This window comes from Cryptomeria japonica, unplaced genomic scaffold, assembly GCF_030272615.1.
Source record: "Cryptomeria japonica unplaced genomic scaffold, Sugi_1.0 HiC_scaffold_1160, whole genome shotgun sequence".
NCBI lineage: Eukaryota > Viridiplantae > Streptophyta > Pinopsida > Cupressales > Cupressaceae > Cryptomeria > Cryptomeria japonica.
The window spans coordinates 13,365-40,064 of NW_026729758.1; the positions used below are offsets into that span (position 1 = coordinate 13,365).

The 26,700-nt window shown below is 63.6% G+C and overlaps 5 non-coding genes across 5 annotated transcripts; all 5 read left to right on the forward strand.

Moving 5' to 3' along the window:
* Positions 1-659: 659 nt before the first annotated feature.
* LOC131873181 (5S ribosomal RNA) lies at positions 660-778 on the forward strand. The gene has a single exon (XR_009371199.1). It is a non-coding gene; the product is annotated as a 5S ribosomal RNA (ribosomal RNA).
* A 5,921-nt stretch (positions 779-6,699) lies between these two features.
* Positions 6,700-6,818, forward strand: LOC131873177 (5S ribosomal RNA). The gene has a single exon (XR_009371195.1). It is a non-coding gene; the product is annotated as a 5S ribosomal RNA (ribosomal RNA).
* Positions 6,819-12,736: 5,918 nt separating this feature from the next.
* LOC131873178 (5S ribosomal RNA) lies at positions 12,737-12,855 on the forward strand. Its single transcript, XR_009371196.1, has one exon. It is a non-coding gene; the product is annotated as a 5S ribosomal RNA (ribosomal RNA).
* A 5,993-nt stretch (positions 12,856-18,848) lies between these two features.
* LOC131873179 (5S ribosomal RNA) lies at positions 18,849-18,967 on the forward strand. The gene has a single exon (XR_009371197.1). It is a non-coding gene; the product is annotated as a 5S ribosomal RNA (ribosomal RNA).
* Positions 18,968-24,886: 5,919 nt separating this feature from the next.
* Positions 24,887-25,005, forward strand: LOC131873180 (5S ribosomal RNA). Its single transcript, XR_009371198.1, has one exon. It is a non-coding gene; the product is annotated as a 5S ribosomal RNA (ribosomal RNA).
* The last annotated feature ends 1,695 nt before the right edge of the window (positions 25,006-26,700 follow it).

Consider the following 26,700-nt stretch of genomic DNA (forward strand, 5'->3'; position numbering starts at 1 on the left):
CGACCTGGGAACCCAATTTTGGTCCTCGGGTCCCATTTTTTTTTGTCTCGCATCCCACTTTTGGCCTGTGGCCTTTTCGGGGTCGATTCTCGTTTTGGGCATCAGAGCATGTTTCTTCTCCTAAAACCCAATATTTGTTTATTAAGTCTCGGAACACATTTTTGTTCTCGTGGACCCATCATGGGTCTTGGAACGCATTTGTGGTCCTTGGGTCCCATTTTGCATCCCGAAACTTGTGTTTTGGTGCTTGATCCCTATTTTGGGTGCCCACCTTGCACCAAGTGCGCACCCGGGGCAAACCGAGCGCCTTGGTGCACCGGGGCAAGATCGAGCGTGCACCCGAGGCGCCCCGAACATGCACCAAGGTGCACTCGGCCCACATGTGAGCGCAGGTCGTTGCGCCCGAGGTGGTGTGTGGGCACCGCGTTGCAGACGGGACACTGCACGCACACGACGCCCCGTTCCAGGTGCACGCACGTAGGCCGGGCCGGGTGCACACCCGACGCCCTAGCAAGGTGCGCGCACCCGGGCAGGGCTCACACTTGGCGAACGGGGCGCACTTCGCGAGGGAGGGTGTGCACCTCGACGGGGGTGGGTGGCCGGGGTGGATTCGCACGTGGGTCGCGGTTTGCTAAGTACACACTGCGACAAGCTCATAACGGTGCGATCATACCAGCGTTAGTGCACCGGATCCCATCAGAACTCCGCAGTTAAGCGCGCTTGGGCCGGAGTAGTACTGGGATGGGTGACCTCCCGGGAAGTCCCGGTGTTGCACCCTTTTTTAGTTTTTCGCCGGGCGTCGCAATGCTATTTGAATAAACCTTTTGCCCGTTTGCGTTCTCGTCGGGGCCGGGCCGGGCCGGGGTGCGCTGCCCGCACTACCCGCGCGCGCGGGGGCGACACCGAGCGCGCACCCGAGGCGCCCCGAGCACACAGGCCACGGTGCAACCCGGGCGTTGTGCGCGCACCCCGGTGCGCCCGAGGTGCTGCGCGCGCACCCAGGTGAAATCGGTGTGCACCTCGGCCAGTGCGCGCTCGGTCGAGTCGCGCACGTTTGGCCAAGGTGCACGGTGATGTTTCTTACTCTAAGGTTCCGCACCAGACGCCCGGACAGGTGAGCGAAGCTGGGCGGGGCCGGGTGCGCGGCCGGGGCAGGTGCACGCAGCTGGAGAGAGCTTTGGAGCACACCAGAGGTGCGCACCTTGGAGCACACTTCGGAGCGCACCAATGATGCGCTCCATTCAAAGTTTCCTGAAAAGGCAAAAAAAGTTGAGATTATAGAATTTCCCACTTGAGAGATTGTGTAAAAAAAAAAAATTTAAAATGAAGGAAACGCGGGTGCCAAGGTGTGCGCGCCCGGGTGCGCAGCCCAGCCAAGGTGTGCGCACCAAGGCGCCCACCCTGGCGAAGGTGCACGCAAGGTGCGCACCCGAGGCAAACCGGACAATTAACCCAACTTTCGACTTCGCGCGCACCTGCGCACCTTGGAGCGCACTTCGGAGCGCTCCTTGGTGCGCACCAATCTTGGGCACCTCGGAGTGCACCATGGCGCCCACCAAGGTGCGCACCCGGGGCAAACCGAGCTCCGACTTCGTGCGCACCTTGGAGCGCACGAAAGGTGCGCACCATGGCGCCCACCAAGGTGCGCAGCCCAGCCAAGGCGTGCGCATCAAGGTGCGCACCCTGGCGAAGGTGCGCACCCGGGGCAAACCGAGCTCCGACTTCGTGCGCACCTTGGAGCGCACAAAGGGTGCGCAACCCAGCCAAGGTGTGCGCACCCCGGGCAAACCGAGCTCCGAATCGTGCGCACCTTGGAGCACACTTCGGAGCCCTCCTTGGTGCGCACCGATGTTGCGCACCTCGGAGCGCACCCGGGGAAAACAATGCAATTAACCCGACTTTCGACTTCGTGGGCACCTCGGAGCGCTCTCGGGTTCGCACCTCGGAGCACACCGAGGTGCGCACCTTTGATGCGCTGCCTTCACCAATTTCCAGAAAAGGCAAGAAAACATTGAGAAGGTGTGCGCACCGAGGTGCCCACCCTGGCGAAGGTGCACGCGAGGTGCGCACCCGGGGCAAACCGGGCTCCGACTTCGTGCACGCCATGCTGCGCACCTTGGAGGGCCATGGTGCGCACCTTGGAGCACACTTCGGAGCGCTCAATGGTGCCCAACCCAGCCAAGGTGCCCACCGCGGCGAAGGTGCACGCGAGGTGCGCACCCGGGGCAAACCGGGCTCCGACTTCGTGCACGCCGCACCTTGGAGCACACTTCGGAGCGCTCCTTGGTGCGCACCAGGGCGCGCAACCCAGCCGAGGTGCCCACCCCGGCGAAGGTGCACGCGGGGTGCGCACCCGGGGCAAACCGGGCTCCGACTTCGTGCACGCCATGGTGCCCACCGCGGCGAAGGTGCACGCGAGGTGCGCACCCGGGGCAAACCGGGCTCCGACTTCGTGCACGCCGCACCTTGGAGCACACTTCGGAGCGCTCCTTGGTGCGCACCAGGGCGCGCAACCCAGCCGAGGTGCCCACCCCGGCGAAGGTGCACGCGAGGTGCGCACCCCGGGGCAAACCGGGCTCCGACTTCGTGCACGCCATGGTGCCCACCGCGGCGAAGGTGCACGCGAGGTGCGCACCCGGGGCAAACCGGGCTCCGACTTCGTGCACGCCGCACCTTGGAGCACACTTCGGAGCGCTCCTTGGTGCGCACCATGGTGCCCACCAGGGCGCGCAACCCCGCCGAAGGTGCACGCGAGGTGCGCACCCGGGGCAAACCGGGCTCCGACTTCGTGCACGCCGCACCTTGGAGCACACTTCGGAGCGCTCCTTGGTGCGCACCAGGGCGCGCAACCCCGCCGAAGGTGCACGCGAGGTGCGCACCCGGGGCAAACCGGGCTCCGACTTCGTGCACGCCATGGTGCGCACCAGGGTGCCCACCGCGGCGAAGGTGCGCACCCGGGGCAAACCGGGCTCCGACTTCGTGCACGCCGCACCTTGGAGCACACTTCGGAGCGCTCCTTGGTGCGCACCAGGGCGCGCAACCCAGCCGAGGTGCCCACCCCGGCGAAGGTGCACGCGAGGTGCGCACCCGGGGCAAACCGGGCTCCGACTTCGTGCACGCCATGGTGCCCACCGCGGCGAAGGTGCGCACCCGGGGCAAACCGGGCTAGGACTTCGTGCACGCCGCACCTTGGAGCACACTTCGGAGCGCTCCTTGGTGCGCACCATGGTGCCCACCAGGCCGCGCAACCCAGCCAAGGTGTGCGCACCAAGGTGCACGCGAGGTGCGCACCCGGGGCAAACCGGGGTCCGGCTTCGTGCACGCCGCACCTTGGAGCACACATCGGGGCGCTCCCGGGTTCGCACCGGCGTTGCGCACCGTGGTGGGCACCTCGGAGCGCACCGTGGTGGGCACCTCGGAGCACACCAAGGTGGGCAGCGAGGTGCGCACCTTTGATGCGATGCCTTCACTAATTTCCATAAAAGGCAAAAAAAAACGAGATTTTAAAATTTCCGTTTTGAAAGATAGTGAGAAAAAGGGAATGCTGGTGCCATCTTGAGCCCGCCCTGGTGCGCAGCCCAGCCAAGGTGTGCGCACCAAGGTGCCCACCCTGGCGAAGGTGCGCGCCCGGGCAATTAACCCAACTTCCAACTTCGCGCGCGCCAGGGTGGGAGCGCACCCAACAACCGGGCCTGGGAAGAGCCAATGCGAGAAACCCCACCAAACGCTCTGACAAAAAAAGAGGGGGCGCTCCAGTAACCCCGCTTCGGAGCGCACCCTGGGCAAACCCAGCCAGGGTGCCCACCCCGGCCAAGGTGCAGGCGAGGTGCGCACCCGGGGCAAACCGGGCTCCGACAACGTGCACGCCGCACCTTGGAGCACACTTCGTAGCGCTCCCGGGTGCGCACCTCAGAGCACACCAAGGTGGGCAGCGAGGTGCGCACCTTTGATGCGCTGCCTTCACTAATTTCCAGAAAAGGCAAAAAAAAGAGGAGATTTTAAAATTTCCGTTTTGAAAGATAGTGAAAAAAACGGAACGCGGGTGCCATCTTGAGCCCGCCCTGGTGCACAGCCCAGGTAAGGTGCCCACCCTGGCAAAGGTGCGCACCCGGGCAATTAACCCTACTTCCGACTTCGTGCGCGCCAGGGTGGCAACCGGGCCTGGGAAGAGCCAATGCGAGAAACCCCACCAAACGCTCCGACAAAAAAAGAGGCGGCGCTCCAATAACCCCGCTTCGGAGCGCAGCCGGGGCAAACCCAGCCAAGGTGCCCACCCCGACGAAGGTGCACGCGAGGTGCGCACCCGGGGCAAACCGGGCTCCGACAACGTGCACGCAGCACCTTGGAGCACACTTCGAAGCACTCCCGGGTGCCCACCGGCGTTGCGCACCGTGGTGGGCAGCGAGGTGCGCACCTTTGATGCGCTGCCTTCACTAATTTCCAGAAAAGGCAAAAAAAAATGAGATTTTAAAATTTCCGTTTTGAAAGATAGTGAAAAAAACGGAACGCGGGTGCCATCTTGAGCCCGCCCTGGTGCGCAGCCCAGGCAAGGCATGCGCACCAAGGTGCCCACCCGCGGTGCACGCCCGGGGCAAACCGGGCTCCGACTTCGTGCAGGCCGCACCTTGGAGCACACTTCGGAGCGCTCCTTGGTGCGCACCATGGTGCCCACCAGGGCGCACCCGGGGCAAACCGGGCTCCGACTTCGTGCACGCCGCACCTTGGAGCACACATCGGAGCGCTCCCAGGTTCGCACCAGCGTTGCGCACCTTTGATGCGCTGCCTTCACTAATTTCCAGAAAAGGCAAAAAAAAAACGATATTTTAAAATTTCCGTTCTGAAAGATAGTGAAAAAAACGGAACGCGGGTGCCATCTTGAGCCCTTCCTGGTGCGCAGCCCAGGCAAGTTGTGCGCACCAAGGTGCCCACCCTGGCGGAGGTGCGCGCCCGGGGCAAACCGGGCTCCGACTTCGTGCACTGCATGGTGCCCACCAAGGCGCGCAACCCAGCCAAGGTGCCCACCGCAGCGAAGGTGCACGCGAGGTGCGCACACCGAGGTGCACACCCGGGGCAAACCGAGCTCCGACTTCGTGCACGCCGCACCTTGGAGCACACTTCAGAGCGCTCCTTGGTGCGCACCAGGGCGCGCAACCCAGCCAAGGTGCTCACCCCGGCGAAGGTGCACGCGAGGTGCGCACCCGGGGCAAGCCGGGCTCGGACTTCGTGCACGCCGCACCTTGGAGCACACATCGGAGCGCTCCCGGGTTCGCACCAGCATTGCGCACCTTTGATGCGCTGCCTTCACTAATTTCCAGAAAAGGCAAAAAAAAAAAAAAAAACGAGATTTTAAAATTTCCGTTTTGAAAGATAGTGAAAAAAACGGAACGCGGGTGCCATCTTGAGCCCGCCCTGGTGTGCAGCCCAGGCAAGTTGTGCGCACCAAGGCACCCACCCTGGCCAAGGTGGGTCACGGGGTGGGTCCTAGGGTGGGTAACGGGGTGGGTACTAAGGTGCGTGCCAAGGTGGGTCATGGGGTGGGTGCCAAGGTGGGCACCAGGGTGGGTGTGCACCAACCCTAGCCAGGGTAGGTCACGGGGTGGTTGTCGGGGTGGGCGTCAAGGAGCCAAGGTGGGTGGCAAGTAGCCAAGTTGCGTGCCAAGGTGGGTGTCGGGGTGGGTGCCAAGGATCCAAGGTGGGTGCCAAGGAACCAAGGTGGGTGTCTGGGTGGGTGCCGAGGTGGGAGCCAGGGTGGGTCCCAAGGTGAGTGCAAAGGTGGGTGCCAGGGTCAAGGTGAGTGCCAATGTGGGTTCCAAGGTGCCAGGGTCAGGGTGAGTGCCAATGTGGGTTCAAAGGTGCTAAGTTGGGTGCGAGGTTGGGTGCGAGGGTGGGTGGGTGCCAAGGTGTGCTAGGTGGAAGCCCGGGTGGGTCGGCATCCCATGGGTGTCGAGTTGGGTGCCTGATGGGTGCTTCTTGTCAAGTTTTAGTCGTCGGGACTCATTTCGAGCCTTAGAGGTCGTTTCTTGTCCGGTTGCCCTGTCTTCGACCTGGGAACCCAATTTTGGTCCTCGGGTCCCATTTTTTTTTGTCTCGCATCCCACTTTTGGCCTGTGGCCTTTTCGGGGTCGATTCTCGTTTTGGGCATCAGAGCATGTTTCTTCTCCTAAAACCCAATATTTGTTTATTAAGTCTCGGAACACATTTTTGTTCTCGTGGACCCATCATGGGTCTTGGAACGCATTTGTGGTCCTTGGGTCCCATTTTGCATCCCGAAACTTGTGTTTTGGTGCTTGATCCCTATTTTGGGTGCCCACCTTGCACCAAGTGCGCACCCGGGGCAAACCGAGCGCCTTGGTGCACCGGGGCAAGATCGAGCGTGCACCCGAGGCGCCCCGAACATGCACCAAGGTGCACTCGGCCCACATGTGAGCGCAGGTCGTTGCGCCCGAGGTGGTGTGTGGGCACCGCGTTGCAGACGGGACACTGCACGCACACGACGCCCCGTCCAGGTGCACGCACGTAGGCCGGGCCGGGTGCACACCCGACGCCCTAGCAAGGTGCGCGCACCCGGGCAGGGCTCACACTTGGCGAACGGGGCGCACTTCGCGAGGGAGGGTGTGCACCTCGACGGGGGTGGGTGGCCGGGGTGGATTCGCACGTGGGTCGCGGTTTGCTAAGTACACACTGCGACAAGCTCATAACGGGTGCGATCATACCAGCGTTAGTGCACCGGATCCCATCAGAACTCCGCAGTTAAGCGCGCTTGGGCCGGAGTAGTACTGGGATGGGTGACCTCCCGGGAAGTCCCGGTGTTGCACCCTTTTTTAGTTTTTCGCCGGGCGTCGCAATGCTATTTGAATAAACCTTTTGCCCGTTTGCGTTCTCGTCGGGGCCGGGCCGGGCCGGGGTGCGCTGCCCGCACTACCGCGCGCGCGGGGGCGACACCGAGCGCGCACCCGAGGCGCCCCGAGCACACAGGCCACGGTGCAACCCGGGCGTTGTGCGCGCACCCCGGTGCGCCCGAGGTGCTGCGCGCGCACCCAGGTGAAATCGGTGTGCACCTCGGCCAGTGCGCGCTCGGTCGAGTCGCGCACGTTGGCCAAGGTGCACGGTGATGTTTCTTACTCTAAGGTTCCGCACCAGACGCCCGGGACAGGTGAGCGAAGCTGGGCGGGGCCGGGTGCGCGGCCGGGGCAGGTGCACGCAGCTGGAGAGAGCTTTGGAGCACACCAGAGGTGCGCACCTTGGAGCACACTTCGGAGCGCACCAATGATGCGCTCCATTCAAAAGTTTCCTGAAAAGGCAAAAAAAGTTGAGATTATAGAATTTCCCACTTGAGAGATTGTAAAAAAAAAAAATTTAAAATGAAGGAAACGCGGGTGCCAAGGTGTGCGCGCCCGGGTGCGCAGCCCAGCCAAGGTGTGCGCACCAAGGCGCCCACCCTGGCGAAGGTGCACGCAAGGTGCGCACCCGAGGCAAACCGGACAATTAACCCAACTTTCGACTTCGCGCGCACCTGCGCACCTTGGAGCGCACTTCGGAGCGCTCCTTGGTGCGCACCAATCTTGGGCACCTCGGAGTGCACCATGGCGCCCACCAAGGTGCGCACCCGGGGCAAACCGAGCTCCGACTTCGTGCGCACCTTGGAGCGCACGAAAGGTGCGCACCATGGCGCCCACCAAGGTGCGCAGCCCAGCCAAGGCGTGCGCATCAAGGTGCGCACCCTGGCGAAGGTGCGCACCCGGGGCAAACCGAGCTCCGACTTCGTGCGCACCTTGGAGCGCACAAAGGGTGCGCAACCCAGCCAAGGTGTGCGCACCCCGGGCAAACCGAGCTCCGAATCGTGCGCACCTTGGAGCACACTTCGGAGCCCTCCTTGGTGCGCACCGATGTTGCGCACCTCGGAGCGCACCCGGGGAAAACAATGCAATTAACCCGACTTTCGACTTCGTGGGCACCTCGGAGCGCTCTCGGGTTCGCACCTCGGAGCACACCGAGGTGCGCACCTTTGATGCGCTGCCTTCACCAATTTCCAGAAAAGGCAAGAAAACATTGAGAAGGTGTGCGCACCGAGGTGCCCACCCTGGCGAAGGTGCACGCGAGGTGCGCACCCGGGGCAAACCGGGCTCCGACTTCGTGCACGCCATGCTGCGCACCTTGGAGGGCCATGGTGCGCACCTTGGAGCACACTTCGGAGCGCTCAATGGTGCCCAACCCAGCCAAGGTGCCCACCGCGGCGAAGGTGCACGCGAGGTGCGCACCCGGGGCAAACCGGGCTCCGACTTCGTGCACGCCGCACCTTGGAGCACACTTCGGAGCGCTCCTTGGTGCGCACCAGGGCGCGCAACCCAGCCGAGGTGCCCACCCCGGCGAAGGTGCACGCGGGGTGCGCACCCGGGGCAAACCGGGCTCCGACTTCGTGCACGCCATGGTGCCCACCGCGGCGAAGGTGCACGCGAGGTGCGCACCCCGGGGCAAACCGGGCTCCGACTTCGTGCACGCCGCACCTTGGAGCACACTTCGGAGCGCTCCTTGGTGCGCACCAGGGCGCGCAACCCAGCCGAGGTGCCCACCCCGGCGAAGGTGCACGCGAGGTGCGCACCCGGGGCAAACCGGGCTCCGACTTCGTGCACGCCATGGTGCCCACCCGCGGCGAAGGTGCACGCGAGGTGCGCACCCGGGGCAAACCGGGCTCCGACTTCGTGCACGCCGCACCTTGGAGCACACTTCGGAGCGCTCCTTGGTGCGCACCATGGTGCCCACCAGGGCGCGCAACCCCGCCGAAGGTGCACGCGAGGTGCGCACCCGGGGCAAACCGGGCTCCGACTTCGTGCACGCCGCACCTTGGAGCACACTTCGGAGCGCTCCTTGGTGCGCACCAGGGCGCGCAACCCCGCCGAAGGTGCACGCGAGGTGCGCACCCGGGGCAAACCGGGCTCCGACTTCGTGCACGCCATGGTGCGCACCAGGGTGCCCACCGCGGCGAAGGTGCGCACCCGGGGCAAACCGGGCTCCGACTTCGTGCACGCCGCACCTTGGAGCACACTTCGGAGCGCTCCTTGGTGCGCACCAGGGCGCGCAACCCAGCCGAGGTGCCCACCCCGGCGAAGGTGCACGCGAGGTGCGCACCCGGGGCAAACCGGGCTCCGACTTCGTGCACGCCATGGTGCCCACCGCGGCGAAGGTGCGCACCCGGGGCAAACCGGGCTAGGACTTCGTGCACGCCGCACCTTGGAGCACACTTCGGAGCGCTCCTTGGTGCGCACCATGGTGCCCACCAGGCCGCGCAACCCAGCCAAGGTGTGCGCACCAAGGTGCACGCGAGGTGCGCACCCGGGGCAAACCGGGGTCCGGCTTCGTGCACGCCGCACCTTGGAGCACACATCGGGGCGCTCCCGGGTTCGCACCGGCGTTGCGCACCGTGGTGGGCACCTCGGAGCGCACCGTGGTGGGCACCTCGGAGCACACCAAGGTGGGCAGCGAGGTGCGCACCTTTGATGCGATGCCTTCACTAATTTCCATAAAAGGCAAAAAAAAACGAGATTTTAAAATTTCCGTTTTGAAAGATAGTGAGAAAAAGGGAATGCTGGTGCCATCTTGAGCCCGCCCTGGTGCGCAGCCCAGCCAAGGTGTGCGCACCAAGGTGCCCACCCTGGCGAAGGTGCGCGCCCGGGCAATTAACCCAACTTCCAACTTCGCGCGCGCCAGGGTGGGAGCGCACCCAACAACCGGGCCTGGGAAGAGCCAATGCGAGAAACCCCACCAAACGCTCTGACAAAAAAAGAGGGGGCGCTCCAGTAACCCCGCTTCGGAGCGCACCCTGGGCAAACCCAGCGAGGGTGCCCACCCCGGCCAAGGTGCAGGCGAGGTGCGCACCCGGGGCAAACCGGGCTCCGACAACGTGCACGCCGCACCTTGGAGCACACTTCGTAGCGCTCCCGGGTGCGCACCTCAGAGCACACCAAGGTGGGCAGCGAGGTGCGCACCTTTGATGCGCTGCCTTCACTAATTTCCAGAAAAGGCAAAAAAAAGAGGAGATTTTAAAATTTCCGTTTTGAAAGATAGTGAAAAAAAACGGAACGCGGGTGCCATCTTGAGCCCGCCCTGGTGCACAGCCCAGGTAAGGTGCCCACCCTGGCAAAGGTGCGCACCCGGGCAATTAACCCTACTTCCGACTTCGTGCGCGCCAGGGTGGCAACCGGGCCTGGGAAGAGCCAATGCGAGAAACCCCACCAAACGCTCCGACAAAAAAAGAGGCGGCGCTCCAATAACCCCGCTTCGGAGCGCAGCCGGGGCAAACCCAGCCAAGGTGCCCACCCCGACGAAGGTGCACGCGAGGTGCGCACCCGGGGCAAACCGGGCTCCGACAACGTGCACGCAGCACCTTGGAGCACACTTCGAAGCACTCCCGGGTGCCCACCGGCGTTGCGCACCGTGGTGGGCAGCGAGGTGCGCACCTTTGATGCGCTGCCTTCACTAATTTCCAGAAAAGGCAAAAAAAAATGAGATTTTAAAATTTCCGTTTTGAAAGATAGTGAAAAAAACGGAACGCGGGTGCCATCTTGAGCCCGCCCTGGTGCGCAGCCCAGGCAAGGCATGCGCACCAAGGTGCCCACCCGCGGTGCACGCCCGGGGCAAACCGGGCTCCGACTTCGTGCAGGCCGCACCTTGGAGCACACTTCGGAGCGCTCCTTGGTGCGCACCATGGTGCCCACCAGGGCGCACCCGGGGCAAACCGGGCTCCGACTTCGTGCACGCCGCACCTTGGAGCACACATCGGAGCGCTCCCAGGTTCGCACCAGCGTTGCGCACCTTTGATGCGCTGCCTTCACTAATTTCCAGAAAAGGCAAAAAAAAACGATATTTTAAAATTTCCGTTCTGAAAGATAGTGAAAAAAACGGAACGCGGGTGCCATCTTGAGCCCTTCCTGGTGCGCAGCCCAGGCAAGTTGTGCGCACCAAGGTGCCCACCCTGGCGGAGGTGCGCGCCCGGGGCAAACCGGGCTCCGACTTCGTGCACTGCATGGTGCCCACCAAGGCGCGCAACCCAGCCAAGGTGCCCACCGCAGCGAAGGTGCACGCGAGGTGCGCACCCGAGGTGCACACCCGGGGCAAACCGAGCTCCGACTTCGTGCACGCCGCACCTTGGAGCACACTTCAGAGCGCTCCTTGGTGCGCACCAGGGCGCGCAACCCAGCCAAGGTGCTCACCCCGGCGAAGGTGCACGCGAGGTGCGCACCCGGGGCAAGCCGGGCTCGGACTTCGTGCACGCCGCACCTTGGAGCACACATCGGAGCGCTCCCGGGTTCGCACCAGCATTGCGCACCTTTGATGCGCTGCCTTCACTAATTTCCAGAAAAGGCAAAAAAAAAAAAAAAACGAGATTTTAAAATTTCCGTTTTGAAAGATAGTGAAAAAAACGGAACGCGGGTGCCATCTTGAGCCCGCCCTGGTGTGCAGCCCAGGCAAGTTGTGCGCACCAAGGCACCCACCCTGGCCAAGGTGGGTCACGGGGTGGGTCCTAGGGTGGGTAACGGGGTGGGTACTAAGGTGCGTGCCAAGGTGGGTCATGGGGTGGGTGCCAAGGTGGGCACCAGGGTGGGTGTGCACCAACCCTAGCCAGGGTAGGTCACGGGGTGGTTGTCGGGGTGGGCGTCAAGGAGCCAAGGTGGGTGGCAAGTAGCCAAGTTGCGTGCCAAGGTGGGTGTCGGGGTGGGTGCCAAGGATCCAAGGTGGGTGCCAAGGAACCAAGGTGGGTGTCTGGGTGGGTGCCGAGGTGGGAGCCAGGGTGGGTCCCAAGGTGAGTGCAAAGGTGGGTGCCAGGGTCAAGGTGAGTGCCAATGTGGGTTCCAAGGTGCCAGGGTCAGGGTGAGTGCCAATGTGGGTTCAAAGGTGCTAAGTTGGGTGCGAGGTTGGGTGCGAGGGTGGGTGGGTGCCAAGGTGTGCTAGGTGGAAGCCCGGGTGGGTCGGCATCCCATGGGTGTCGAGTTGGGTGCCTGATGGGTGCTTCTTGTCAAGTTTTAGTCGTCGGGACTCATTTCGAGCCTTAGAGGTCGTTTCTTGTCCGGTTGCCCTGTCTTCGACCTGGGAACCCAATTTTGGTCCTCGGGTCCCATTTTTTTTTGTCTCGCATCCCACTTTTGGCCTGTGGCCTTTTCGGGGTCGATTCTCGTTTTGGGCATCAGAGCATGTTTCTTCTCCTAAAACCCAATATTTGTTTATTAAGTCTCGGAACACATTTTTGTTCTCGTGGACCCATCATGGGTCTTGGAACGCATTTGTGGTCCTTGGGTCCCATTTTGCATCCCGAAACTTGTGTTTTGGTGCTTGATCCCTATTTTGGGTGCCCACCTTGCACCAAGTGCGCACCCGGGGCAAACCGAGCGCCTTGGTGCACCGGGGCAAGATCGAGCGTGCACCCGAGGCGCCCCGAACATGCACCAAGGTGCACTCGGCCCACATGTGAGCGCAGGTCGTTGCGCCCGAGGTGGTGTGTGGGCACCGCGTTGCAGACGGGACACTGCACGCACACGACGCCCCGTCCAGGTGCACGCACGTAGGCCGGGCCGGGTGCACACCCGACGCCCTAGCAAGGTGCGCGCACCCGGGCAGGGCTCACACTTGGCGAACGGGGCGCACTTCGCGAGGGAGGGTGTGCACCTCGACGGGGGTGGGTGGCCGGGGTGGATTCGCACGTGGGTCGCGGTTTGCTAAGTACACACTGCGACAAGCTCATAACGGGTGCGATCATACCAGCGTTAGTGCACCGGATCCCATCAGAACTCCGCAGTTAAGCGCGCTTGGGCCGGAGTAGTACTGGGATGGGTGACCTCCCGGGAAGTCCCGGTGTTGCACCCTTTTTTAGTTTTTCGCCGGGCGTCGCAATGCTATTTGAATAAACCTTTTGCCCGTTTGCGTTCTCGTCGGGGCCGGGCCGGGCCGGGGTGCGCTGCCCGCACTACCGCGCGCTGCGGGGGGCGACACCGAGCGCGCACCCGAGGCGCCCCGAGCACACAGGCCACGGTGCAACCCGGGCGTTGTGCGCGCACCCCGGTGCGCCCGAGGTGCTGCGCGCGCACCCAGGTGAAATCGGTGTGCACCTCGGCCAGTGCGCGCTCGGTCGAGTCGCGCACGTTGGCCAAGGTGCACGGTGATGTTTCTTACTCTAAGGTTCCGCACCAGACGCCCGGGACAGGTGAGCGAAGCTGGGCGGGGCCGGGTGCGCGGCCGGGGCAGGTGCACGCAGCTGGAGAGAGCTTTGGAGCACACCAGAGGTGCGCACCTTGGAGCACACTTCGGAGCGCACCAATGATGCGCTCCATTCAAAAGTTTCCTGAAAAGGCAAAAAAAGTTGAGATTATAGAATTTCCCACTTGAGAGATTGTAAAAAAAAAAAATTTAAAATGAAGGAAACGCGGGTGCCAAGGTGTGCGCGCCCGGGTGCGCAGCCCAGCCAAGGTGTGCGCACCAAGGCGCCCACCCTGGCGAAGGTGCACGCAAGGTGCGCACCCGAGGCAAACCGGACAATTAACCCAACTTTCGACTTCGCGCGCACCTGCGCACCTTGGAGCGCACTTCGGAGCGCTCCTTGGTGCGCACCAATCTTGGGCACCTCGGAGTGCACCATGGCGCCCACCAAGGTGCGCACCCGGGGCAAACCGAGCTCCGACTTCGTGCGCACCTTGGAGCGCACGAAAGGTGCGCACCATGGCGCCCACCAAGGTGCGCAGCCCAGCCAAGGCGTGCGCATCAAGGTGCGCACCCTGGCGAAGGTGCGCACCCGGGGCAAACCGAGCTCCGACTTCGTGCGCACCTTGGAGCGCACAAAGGGTGCGCAACCCAGCCAAGGTGTGCGCACCCCGGGCAAACCGAGCTCCGAATCGTGCGCACCTTGGAGCACACTTCGGAGCCCTCCTTGGTGCGCACCGATGTTGCGCACCTCGGAGCGCACCCGGGGAAAACAATGCAATTAACCCGACTTTCGACTTCGTGGGCACCTCGGAGCGCTCTCGGGTTCGCACCTCGGAGCACACCGAGGTGCGCACCTTTGATGCGCTGCCTTCACCAATTTCCAGAAAAGGCAAGAAAACATTGAGAAGGTGTGCGCACCGAGGTGCCCACCCTGGCGAAGGTGCACGCGAGGTGCGCACCCGGGGCAAACCGGGCTCCGACTTCGTGCACGCCATGCTGCGCACCTTGGAGGGCCATGGTGCGCACCTTGGAGCACACTTCGGAGCGCTCAATGGTGCCCAACCCAGCCAAGGTGCCCACCGCGGCGAAGGTGCACGCGAGGTGCGCACCCGGGGTAAACCGGGCTCCGACTTCGTGCACGCCGCACCTTGGAGCACACTTCGGAGCGCTCCTTGGTGCGCACCAGGGCGCGCAACCCAGCCGAGGTGCCCACCCCGGCGAAGGTGCACGCGGGGTGCGCACCCGGGGCAAACCGGGCTCCGACTTCGTGCACGCCATGGTGCCCACCGCGGCGAAGGTGCACGCGAGGTGCGCACCCGGGGCAAACCGGGCTCCGACTTCGTGCACGCCGCACCTTGGAGCACACTTCGGAGCGCTCCTTGGTGCGCACCAGGGCGCGCAACCCAGCCGAGGTGCCCACCCCAGCGAAGGTGCACGCGAGGTGCGCACCCGGGGCAAACCGGGCTCCGACTTCGTGCACGCCATGGTGCCCACCGCGGCGAAGGTGCACGCGAGGTGCGCACCCGGGGCAAACCGGGCTCCGACTTCGTGCACGCCATGGTGCCCACCGCGGCGAAGGTGCACGCGAGGTGCGCACCCGGGGCAAACCGGGCTCCGACTTCGTGCACGCCGCACCTTGGAGCACACTTCGGAGCGCTCCTTGGTGCGCACCATGGTGCCCACCAGGGCGCGCAACCCCGCCGAAGGTGCACGCGAGGTGCGCACCCGGGGCAAACCGGGCTCCGACTTCGTGCACGCCGCACCTTGGAGCACACTTCGGAGCGCTCCTTGGTGCGCACCAGGGCGCGCAACCCCGCCGAAGGTGCACGCGAGGTGCGCACCCGGGGCAAACCGGGCTCCGACTTCGTGCACGCCATGGTGCGCACCAGGGTGCCCACCGCGGCGAAGGTGCGCACCCGGGGCAAACCGGGCTCCGACTTCGTGCACGCCGCACCTTGGAGCACACTTCGGAGCGCTCCTTGGTGCGCACCAGGGCGCGCAACCCAGCCGAGGTGCCCACCCCGGCGAAGGTGCACGCGAGGTGCGCACCCGGGGCAAACCGGGCTCCGACTTCGTGCACGCCATGGTGCCCACCGCGGCGAAGGTGCGCACCCGGGGCAAACCGGGCTAGGACTTCGTGCACGCCGCACCTTGGAGCACACTTCGGAGCGCTCCTTGGTGCGCACCATGGTGCCCACCAGGCCGCGCAACCCAGCCAAGGTGTGCGCACCAAGGTGCACGCGAGGTGCGCACCCGGGGCAAACCGGGGTCCGGCTTCGTGCACGCCGCACCTTGGAGCACACATCGGGGCGCTCCCGGGTTCGCACCGGCGTTGCGCACCGTGGTGGGCACCTCGGAGCGCACCGTGGTGGGCACCTCGGAGCACACCAAGGTGGGCAGCGAGGTGCGCACCTTTGATGCGATGCCTTCACTAATTTCCATAAAAGGCAAAAGAAAACGAGATTTTAAAATTTCCGTTTTGAAAGATAGTGAGAAAAAGGGAATGCTGGTGCCATCTTGAGCCCGCCCTGGTGCGCAGCCCAGCCAAGGTGTGCGCACCAAGGTGCCCACCCTGGCGAAGGTGCGCGCCCGGGCAATTAACCCAACTTCCAACTTCGCGCGCGCCAGGGTGGGAGCGCACCCAACAACCGGGCCTGGGAAGAGCCAATGCGAGAAACCCCACCAAACGCTCTGACAAAAAAAGAGGGGGCGCTCCAGTAACCCCGCTTCGGAGCGCACCCTGGGCAAACCCAGCCAGGGTGCCCACCCCGGCCAAGGTGCAGGCGAGGTGCGCACCCGGGGCAAACCGGGCTCCGACAACGTGCACGCCGCACCTTGGAGCACACTTCGTAGCGCTCCCGGGTGCGCACCTCAGAGCACACCAAGGTGGGCAGCGAGGTGCGCACCTTTGATGCGCTGCCTTCACTAATTTCCAGAAAAGGCAAAAAAAAGAGGAGATTTTAAAATTTCCGTTTTGAAAGATAGTGAAAAAAACGGAACGCGGGTGCCATCTTGAGCCCGCCCTGGTGCACAGCCCAGGTAAGGTGCCCACCCTGGCAAAGGTGCGCACCCGGGCAATTAACCCTACTTCCGACTTCGTGCGCGCCAGGGTGGCAACCGGGCCTGGGAAGAGCCAATGCGAGAAACCCCACCAAACGCTCCGACAAAAAAAGAGGCGGCGCTCCAATAACCCCGCTTCGGAGCGCAGCCGGGGCAAACCCAGCCAAGGTGCCCACCCCGACGAAGGTGCACGCGAGGTGCGCACCCGGGGCAAACCGGGCTCCGACAACGTGCACGCAGCACCTTGGAGCACACTTCGAAGCACTCCCGGGTGCCCACCGGCGTTGCGCACCGTGGTGGGCAGCGAGGTGCGCACCTTTGATGCGCTGCCTTCACTAATTTCCAGAAAAGGCAAAAAAAAATGAGATTTTAAAATTTCCGTTTTGAAAGATAGTGAAAAAAACGGAACGCGGGTGCCATCTTGAGCCCGCCCTGGTGCGCAGCCCAGGCAAGGCATGCGCACCAAGGTGCCCACCCGCGGTGCACACCCGGGGCAAACCGGGCTCCGACTTCGTGCAGGCCGCACCTTGGAGCACACTTCGGAGCGCTCCTTGGTGCGCACCATGGTGCCCACCAGGGCGCACCCGGGGCAAACCGGGCTCCGACTTCGTGCACGCCGCACCTTGGAGCACACATCGGAGCGCTCCCAGGTTCGCACCAGCGTTGCGCACCTTTGATGCGCTGCCTTCACTAATTTCCAGAAAAGGCAAAAAAAAACGATATTTTAAAATTTCCGTTCTGAAAGATAGTGAAAAAAAACGGAACGCGGGTGCCATCTTGAGCCCTTCCTGGTGCGCAGCCCAGGCAAGTTGTGCGCACCAAGGTGCCCACCCTGGCGGAGGTGCGCGCCCGGGGCAAACCGGGCTCCGACTTCGTGCACTGCATGGTGCCCACCAAGGCGCGCAACCCAGCCAAGGTGCCCACCGCAGCGAAGGTGCACGCGAGGTGCGCACCCGAGGTGCACACCCGGGGCAAACCGAGCTCCGACTTCGTGCACGCCGCACCTTGGAGCACACTTCAGAGCGCTCCTTGGTGCGCACCAGGGCGCGCAACCCAGCCAAGGTGCTCACCCCGGCGAAGGTGCACGCGAGGTGCGCACCCGGGGCAAGCCGGGCTCGGACTTCGTGCACGCCGCACCTTGGAGCACACATCGGAGCGCTCCCGGGTTCGCACCAGCATTGCGCACCTTTGATGCGCTGCCTTCACTAATTTCCAGAAAAGGCAAAAAAAAAAAAAAAAACGAGATTTTAAAATTTCCGTTTTGAAAGATAGTGAAAAAAACGGAACGCGGGTGCCATCTTGAGCCCGCCCTGGTGTGCAGCCCAGGCAAGTTGTGCGCACCAAGGCACCCACCCTGGCCAAGGTGGGTCACGGGGTGGGTCCTAGGGTGGGTAACGGGGTGGGTACTAAGGTGCGTGCCAAGGTGGGTCATGGGGTGGGTGCCAAGGTGGGCACCAGGGTGGGTGTGCACCAACCCTAGCCAGGGTAGGTCACGGGGTGGTTGTCGGGGTGGGCGTCAAGGAGCCAAGGTGGGTGGCAAGTAGCCAAGTTGCGTGCCAAGGTGGGTGTCGGGGTGGGTGCCAAGGATCCAAGGTGGGTGCCAAGGAACCAAGGTGGGTGTCTGGGTGGGTGCCGAGGTGGGAGCCAGGGTGGGTCCCAAGGTGAGTGCAAAGGTGGGTGCCAGGGTCAAGGTGAGTGCCAATGTGGGTTCCAAGGTGCCAGGGTCAGGGTGAGTGCCAATGTGGGTTCAAAGGTGCTAAGTTGGGTGCGAGGTTGGGTGCGAGGGTGGGTGGGTGCCAAGGTGTGCTAGGTGGAAGCCCGGGTGGGTCGGCATCCCATGGGTGTCGAGTTGGGTGCCTGATGGGTGCTTCTTGTCAAGTTTTAGTCGTCGGGACTCATTTCGAGCCTTAGAGGTCGTTTCTTGTCCGGTTGCCCTGTCTTCGACCTGGGAACCCAATTTTGGTCCTCGGGTCCCATTTTTTTTTGTCTCGCATCCCACTTTTGGCCTGTGGCCTTTTCGGGGTCGATTCTCGTTTTGGGCATCAGAGCATGTTTCTTCTCCTAAAACCCAATATTTGTTTATTAAGTCTCGGAACACATTTTTGTTCTCGTGGACCCATCATGGGTCTTGGAACGCATTTGTGGTCCTTGGGTCCCATTTTGCATCCCGAAACTTGTGTTTTGGTGCTTGATCCCTATTTTGGGTGCCCACCTTGCACCAAGTGCGCACCCGGGGCAAACCGAGCGCCTTGGTGCACCGGGGCAAGATCGAGCGTGCACCCGAGGCGCCCCGAACATGCACCAAGGTGCACTCGGCCCACATGTGAGCGCAGGTCGTTGCGCCCGAGGTGGTGTGTGGGCACCGCGTTGCAGACGGGACACTGCACGCACACGACGCCCCGTCCAGGTGCACGCACGTAGGCCGGGCCGGGTGCACACCCGACGCCCTAGCAAGGTGCGCGCACCCGGGCAGGGCTCACACTTGGCGAACGGGGCGCACTTCGCGAGGGAGGGTGTGCACCTCGACGGGGGTGGGTGGCCGGGGTGGATTCGCACGTGGGTCGCGGTTTGCTAAGTACACACTGCGACAAGCTCATAACGGGTGCGATCATACCAGCGTTAGTGCACCGGATCCCATCAGAACTCCGCAGTTAAGCGCGCTTGGGCCGGAGTAGTACTGGGATGGGTGACCTCCCGGGAAGTCCCGGTGTTGCACCCTTTCTTAGTTTTTCGCCGGGCGTCGCAATGCTATTTGAATAAACCTTTTGCCCGTTTGCGTTCTCGTCGGGGCCGGGCCGGGCCGGGGTGCGCTGCCCGCACTACCGCGCGCGTCGGGGGGCGACACCGAGCGCGCACCCGAGGCGCCCCGAGCACACAGGCCACGGTGCAACCCGGGCGTTTGTGCGCGCACCCCGGTGCGCCCGAGGTGCTGCGCGCGCACCCAGGTGAAATCGGTGTGCACCTCGGCCAGTGCGCGCTCGGTCGAGTCGCGCACGTTGGCCAAGGTGCACGGTGATGTTTCTTACTCTAAGGTTCCGCACCAGACGCCCGGGACAGGTGAGCGAAGCTGGGCGGGGCCGGGTGCGCGGCCGGGGCAGGTGCACGCAGCTGGAGAGAGCTTTGGAGCACACCAGAGGTGCGCACCTTGGAGCACACTTCGGAGCGCACCAATGATGCGCTCCATTCAAAAGTTTCCTGAAAAGGCAAAAAAAGTTGAGATTATAGAATTTCCCACTTGAGAGATTGTAAAAAAAAAAAATTTAAAATGAAGGAAACGCGGGTGCCAAGGTGTGCGCGCCCGGGTGCGCAGCCCAGCCAAGGTGTGCGCACCAAGGCGCCCACCCTGGCGAAGGTGCACGCAAGGTGCGCACCCGAGGCAAACCGGACAATTAACCCAACTTTCGACTTCGCGCGCACCTGCGCACCTTGGAGCGCACTTCGGAGCGCTCCTTGGTGCGCACCAATCTTGGGCACCTCGGAGTGCACCATGGCGCCCACCAAGGTGCGCACCCGGGGCAAACCGAGCTCCGACTTCGTGCGCACCTTGGAGCGCACGAAAGGTGCGCACCATGGCGCCCACCAAGGTGCGCAGCCCAGCCAAGGCGTGCGCATCAAGGTGCGCACCCTGGCGAAGGTGCGCACCCGGGGCAAACCGAGCTCCGACTTCGTGCGCACCTTGGAGCGCACAAAGGGTGCGCAACCCAGCCAAGGTGTGCGCACCCCGGGCAAACCGAGCTCCGAATCGTGCGCACCTTGGAGCACACTTCGGAGCCCTCCTTGGTGCGCACCGATGTTGCGCACCTCGGAGCGCACCCGGGGAAAACAATGCAATTAACCCGACTTTCGACTTCGTGGGCACCTCGGAGCGCTCTCGGGTTCGCACCTCGGAGCACACCGAGGTGCGCACCTTTGATGCGCTGCCTTCACCAATTTCCAGAAAAGGCAAGAAAACATTGAGAAGGTGTGCGCACCGAGGTGCCCACCCTGGCGAAGGTGCACGCGAGGTGCGCACCCGGGGCAAACCGGGCTCCGACTTCGTGCACGCCATGCTGCGCACCTTGGAGGGCCATGGTGCGCACCTTGGAGCACACTTCGGAGCGCTCAATGGTGCCCAACCCAGCCAAGGTGCCCACCGCGGCGAAGGTGCACGCGAGGTGCGCACCCGGGGCAAACCGGGCTCCGACTTCGTGCACGCCGCACCTTGGAGCACACTTCGGAGCGCTCCTTGGTGCGCACCAGGGCGCGCAACCCAGCCGAGGTGCCCACCCCGGCGAAGGTGCACGCGGGGTGCGCACCCGGGGCAAACCGGGCTCCGACTTCGTGCACGCCATGGTGCCCACCGCGGCGAAGGTGCACGCGAGGTGCGCACCCGGGGCAAACCGGGCTCCGACTTCGTGCACGCCGCACCTTGGAGCACACTTCGGAGCGCTCCTTGGTGCGCACCAGGGCGCGCAACCCAGCCGAGGTGCCCACCCCGGCGAAGGTGCACGCGAGGTGCGCACCCGGGGCAAACCGGGCTCCGACTTCGTGCACGCCATGGTGCCCACCGCGGCGAAGGTGCACGCGAGGTGCGCACCCGGGGCAAACCGGGCTCCGACTTCGTGCACGCCGCACCTTGGAGCACACTTCGGAGCGCTCCTTGGTGCGCACCATGGTGCCCACCAGGGCGCGCAACCCCGCCGAAGGTGCACGCGAGGTGCGCACCCGGGGCAAACCGGGCTCCGACTTCGTGCACGCCGCACCTTGGAGCACACTTCGGAGCGCTCCTTGGTGCGCACCAGGGCGCGCAACCCCGCCGAAGGTGCACGCGAGGTGCGCACCCGGGGCAAACCGGGCTCCGACTTCGTGCACGCCATGGTGCGCACCAGGGTGCCCACCGCGGCGAAGGTGCGCACCCGGGGCAAACCGGGCTCCGACTTCGTGCACGCCGCACCTTGGAGCACACTTCGGAGCGCTCCTTGGTGCGCACCAGGGCGCGCAACCCAGCCGAGGTGCCCACCCCGGCGAAGGTGCACGCGAGGTGCGCACCCGGGGCAAACCGGGCTCCGACTTCGTGCACGCCATGGTGCCCACCGCGGCGAAGGTGCGCACCCGGGGCAAACCGGGCTAGGACTTCGTGCACGCCGCACCTTGGAGCACACTTTGGAGCGCTCCTTGGTGCGCACCATGGTGCCCACCAGGCCGCGCAACCCAGCCAAGGTGTGCGCACCAAGGTGCACGCGAGGTGCGCACCCGGGGCAAACCGGGGTCCGGCTTCGTGCACGCCGCACCTTGGAGCACACATCGGGGCGCTCCCGGGTTCGCACCGGCGTTGCGCACCGTGGTGGGCACCTCGGAGCGCACCGTGGTGGGCACCTCGGAGCACACCAAGGTGGGCAGCGAGGTGCGCACCTTTGATGCGATGCCTTCACTAATTTCCATAAAAGGCAAAAAAAAACGAGATTTTAAAATTTCCGTTTTGAAAGATAGTGAGAAAAAGGGAATGCTGGTGCCATCTTGAGCCCGCCCTGGTGCGCAGCCCAGCCAAGGTGTGCGCACCAAGGTGCCCACCCTGGCGAAGGTGCGCGCCCGGGCAATTAACCCAACTTCCAACTTCGCGCGCGCCAGGGTGGGAGCGCACCCAACAACCGGGCCTGGGAAGAGCCAATGCGAGAAACCCCACCAAACGCTCTGACAAAAAAAGAGGGGGCGCTCCAGTAACCCCGCTTCGGAGCGCACCCTGGGCAAACCCAGCCAGGGTGCCCACCCCGGCCAAGGTGCAGGCGAGGTGCGCACCCGGGGCAAACCGGGCTCCGACAACGTGCACGCCGCACCTTGGAGCACACTTCGTAGCGCTCCCGGGTGCGCACCTCAGAGCACACCAAGGTGGGCAGCGAGGTGCGCACCTTTGATGCGCTGCCTTCACTAATTTCCAGAAAAGGCAAAAAAAAGAGGAGATTTTAAAATTTCCGTTTTGAAAGATAGTGAAAAAAACGGAACGCGGGTGCCATCTTGAGCCCGCCCTGGTGCACAGCCCAGGTAAGGTGCCCACCCTGGCAAAGGTGCGCACCCGGGCAATTAACCCTACTTCCGACTTCGTGCGCGCCAGGGTGGCAACCGGGCCTGGGAAGAGCCAATGCGAGAAACCCCACCAAACGCTCCGACAAAAAAAGAGGCGGCGCTCCAATAACCCCGCTTCGGAGCGCAGCCGGGGCAAACCCAGCCAAGGTGCCCACCCCGACGAAGGTGCACGCGAGGTGCGCACCCGGGGCAAACCGGGCTCCGACAACGTGCACGCAGCACCTTGGAGCACACTTCGAAGCACTCCCGGGTGCCCACCGGCGTTGCGCACCGTGGTGGGCAGCGAGGTGCGCACCTTTGATGCGCTGCCTTCACTAATTTCCAGAAAAGGCAAAAAAAAATGAGATTTTAAAATTTCCGTTTTGAAAGATAGTGAAAAAAACGGAACGCGGGTGCCATCTTGAGCCCGCCCTGGTGCGCAGCCCAGGCAAGGCATGCGCACCAAGGTGCCCACCCGCGGTGCACGCCCGGGGCAAACCGGGCTCCGACTTCGTGCAGGCCGCACCTTGGAGCACACTTCGGAGCGCTCCTTGGTGCGCACCATGGTGCCCACCAGGGCGCACCCGGGGCAAACCGGGCTCCGACTTCGTGCACGCCGCACCTTGGAGCACACATCGGAGCGCTCCCAGGTTCGCACCAGCGTTGCGCACCTTTGATGCGCTGCCTTCACTAATTTCCAGAAAAGGCAAAAAAAAACGATATTTTAAAATTTCCGTTCTGAAAGATAGTGAAAAAAACGGAACGCGGGTGCCATCTTGAGCCCTTCCTGGTGCGCAGCCCAGGCAAGTTGTGCGCACCAAGGTGCCCACCCTGGCGGAGGTGCGCGCCCGGGGCAAACCGGGCTCCGACTTCGTGCACTGCATGGTGCCCACCAAGGCGCGCAACCCAGCCAAGGTGCCCACCGCAGCGAAGGTGCACGCGAGGTGCGCACCCGAGGTGCACACCCGGGGCAAACCGAGCTCCGACTTCGTGCACGCCGCACCTTGGAGCACACTTCAGAGCGCTCCTTGGTGCGCACCAGGGCGCGCAACCCAGCCAAGGTGCTCACCCCGGCGAAGGTGCACGCGAGGTGCGCACCCGGGGCAAGCCGGGCTCGGACTTCGTGCACGCCGCACCTTGGAGCACACATCGGAGCGCTCCCGGGTTCGCACCAGCATTGCGCACCTTTGATGCGCTGCCTTCACTAATTTCCAGAAAAGGCAAAAAAAAAAAAAAAAACGAGATTTTAAAATTTCCGTTTTGAAAGATAGTGAAAAAAACGGAACGCGGGTGCCATCTTGAGCCCGCCCTGGTGTGCAGCCCAGGCAAGTTGTGCGCACCAAGGCACCCACCCTGGCCAAGGTGGGTCACGGGGTGGGTCCTAGGGTGGGTAACGGGGTGGGTACTAAGGTGCGTGCCAAGGTGGGTCATGGGGTGGGTGCCAAGGTGGGCACCAGGGTGGGTGTGCACCAACCCTAGCCAGGGTAGGTCACGGGGTGGTTGTCGGGGTGGGCGTCAAGGAGCCAAGGTGGGTGGCAAGTAGCCAAGTTGCGTGCCAAGGTGGGTGTCGGGGTGGGTGCCAAGGATCCAAGGTGGGTGCCAAGGAACCAAGGTGGGTGTCTGGGTGGGTGCCGAGGTGGGAGCCAGGGTGGGTCCCAAGGTGAGTGCAAAGGTGGGTGCCAGGGTCAAGGTGAGTGCCAATGTGGGTTCCAAGGTGCCAGGGTCAGGGTGAGTGCCAATGTGGGTTCAAAGGTGCTAAGTTGGGTGCGAGGTTGGGTGCGAGGGTGGGTGGGTGCCAAGGTGTGCTAGGTGGAAGCCCGGGTGGGTCGGCATCCCATGGGTGTCGAGTTGGGTGCCTGATGGGTGCTTCTTGTCAAGTTTTAGTCGTCGGGACTCATTTCGAGCCTTAGAGGTCGTTTCTTGTCCGGTTGCCCTGTCTTCGACCTGGGAACCCAATTTTGGTCCTCGGGTCCCATTTTTTTTTGTCTCGCATCCCACTTTTGGCCTGTGGCCTTTTCGGGGTCGATTCTCGTTTTGGGCATCAGAGCATGTTTCTTCTCCTAAAACCCAATATTTGTTTATTAAGTCTCGGAACACATTTTTGTTCTCGTGGACCCATCATGGGTCTTGGAACGCATTTGTGGTCCTTGGGTCCCATTTTGCATCCCGAAACTTGTGTTTTGGTGCTTGATCCCTATTTTGGGTGCCCACCTTGCACCAAGTGCGCACCCGGGGCAAACCGAGCGCCTTGGTGCACCGGGGCAAGATCGAGCGTGCACCCGAGGCGCCCCGAACATGCACCAAGGTGCACTCGGCCCACATGTGAGCGCAGGTCGTTGCGCCCGAGGTGGTGTGTGGGCACCGCGTTGCAGACGGGACACTGCACGCACACGACGCCCCGTCCAGGTGCACGCACGTAGGCCGGGCCGGGTGCACACCCGACGCCCTAGCAAGGTGCGCGCACCCGGGCAGGGCTCACACTTGGCGAACGGGGCGCACTTCGCGAGGGAGGGTGTGCACCTCGACGGGGGTGGGTGGCCGGGGTGGATTCGCACGTGGGTCGCGGTTTGCTAAGTACACACTGCGACAAGCTCATAACGGGTGCGATCATACCAGCGTTAGTGCACCGGATCCCATCAGAACTCCGCAGTTAAGCGCGCTTGGGCCGGAGTAGTACTGGGATGGGTGACCTCCCGGGAAGTCCCGGTGTTGCACCCTTTTTTAGTTTTTCGCCGGGCGTCGCAATGCTATTTGAATAAACCTTTTGCCCGTTTGCGTTCTCGTCGGGGCCGGGCCGGGCCGGGGTGCGCTGCCCGCACTACCGCGCGCGCGGGGGCGACACCGAGCGCGCACCCGAGGCGCCCCGAGCACACAGGCCACGGTGCAACCCGGGCGTTGTGCGCGCACCCCGGTGCGCCCGAGGTGCTGCGCGCGCACCCAGGTGAAATCGGTGTGCACCTCGGCCAGTGCGCGCTCGGTCGAGTCGCGCACGTTGGCCAAGGTGCACGGTGATGTTTCTTACTCTAAGGTTCCGCACCAGACGCCCGGGACAGGTGAGCGAAGCTGGGCGGGGCCGGGTGCGCGGCCGGGGCAGGTGCACGCAGCTGGAGAGAGCTTTGGAGCACACCAGAGGTGCGCACCTTGGAGCACACTTCGGAGCGCACCAATGATGCGCTCCATTCAAAAGTTTCCTGAAAAGGCAAAAAAAGTTGAGATTATAGAATTTCCCACTTGAGAGATTGTAAAAAAAAAAAATTTAAAATGAAGGAAACGCGGGTGCCAAGGTGTGCGCGCCCGGGTGCGCAGCCCAGCCAAGGTGTGCGCACCAAGGCGCCCACCCTGGCGAAGGTGCACGCAAGGTGCGCACCCGAGGCAAACCGGACAATTAACCCAACTTTCGACTTCGCGCGCACCTGCGCACCTTGGAGCGCACTTCGGAGCGCTCCTTGGTGCGCACCAATCTTGGGCACCTCGGAGTGCACCATGGCGCCCACCAAGGTGCGCACCCGGGGCAAACCGAGCTCCGACTTCGTGCGCACCTTGGAGCGCACGAAAGGTGCGCACCATGGCGCCCACCAAGGTGCGCAGCCCAGCCAAGGCGTGCGCATCAAGGTGCGCACCCTGGCGAAGGTGCGCACCCGGGGCAAACCGAGCTCCGACTTCGTGCGCACCTTGGAGCGCACAAAGGGTGCGCAACCCAGCCAAGGTGTGCGCACCCCGGGCAAACCGAGCTCCGAATCGTGCGCACCTTGGAGCACACTTCGGAGCCCTCCTTGGTGCGCACCGATGTTGCGCACCTCGGAGCGCACCCGGGGAAAACAATGCAATTAACCCGACTTTCGACTTCGTGGGCACCTCGGAGCGCTCTCGGGTTCGCACCTCGGAGCACACCGAGGTGCGCACCTTTGATGCGCTGCCTTCACCAATTTCCAGAAAAGGCAAGAAAACATTGAGAAGGTGTGCGCACCGAGGTGCCCACCCTGGCGAAGGTGCACGCGAGGTGCGCACCCGGGGCAAACCGGGCTCCGACTTCGTGCACGCCATGCTGCGCACCTTGGAGGGCCATGGTGCGCACCTTGGAGCACACTTCGGAGCGCTCAATGGTGCCCAACCCAGCCAAGGTGCCCACCGCGGCGAAGGTGCACGCGAGGTGCGCACCCGGGGCAAACCGGGCTCCGACTTCGTGCACGCCGCACCTTGGAGCACACTTCGGAGCGCTCCTTGGTGCGCACCAGGGCGCGCAACCCAGCCGAGGTGCCCACCCCGGCGAAGGTGCACGCGGGGTGCGCACCCGGGGCAAACCGGGCTCCGACTTCGTGCACGCCATGGTGCCCACCGCGCCAAGGTGCACGCGAGGTGCGCACCCGGGGCAAACCGGGCTCCGACTTCGTGCACGCCGCACCTTGGAGCACA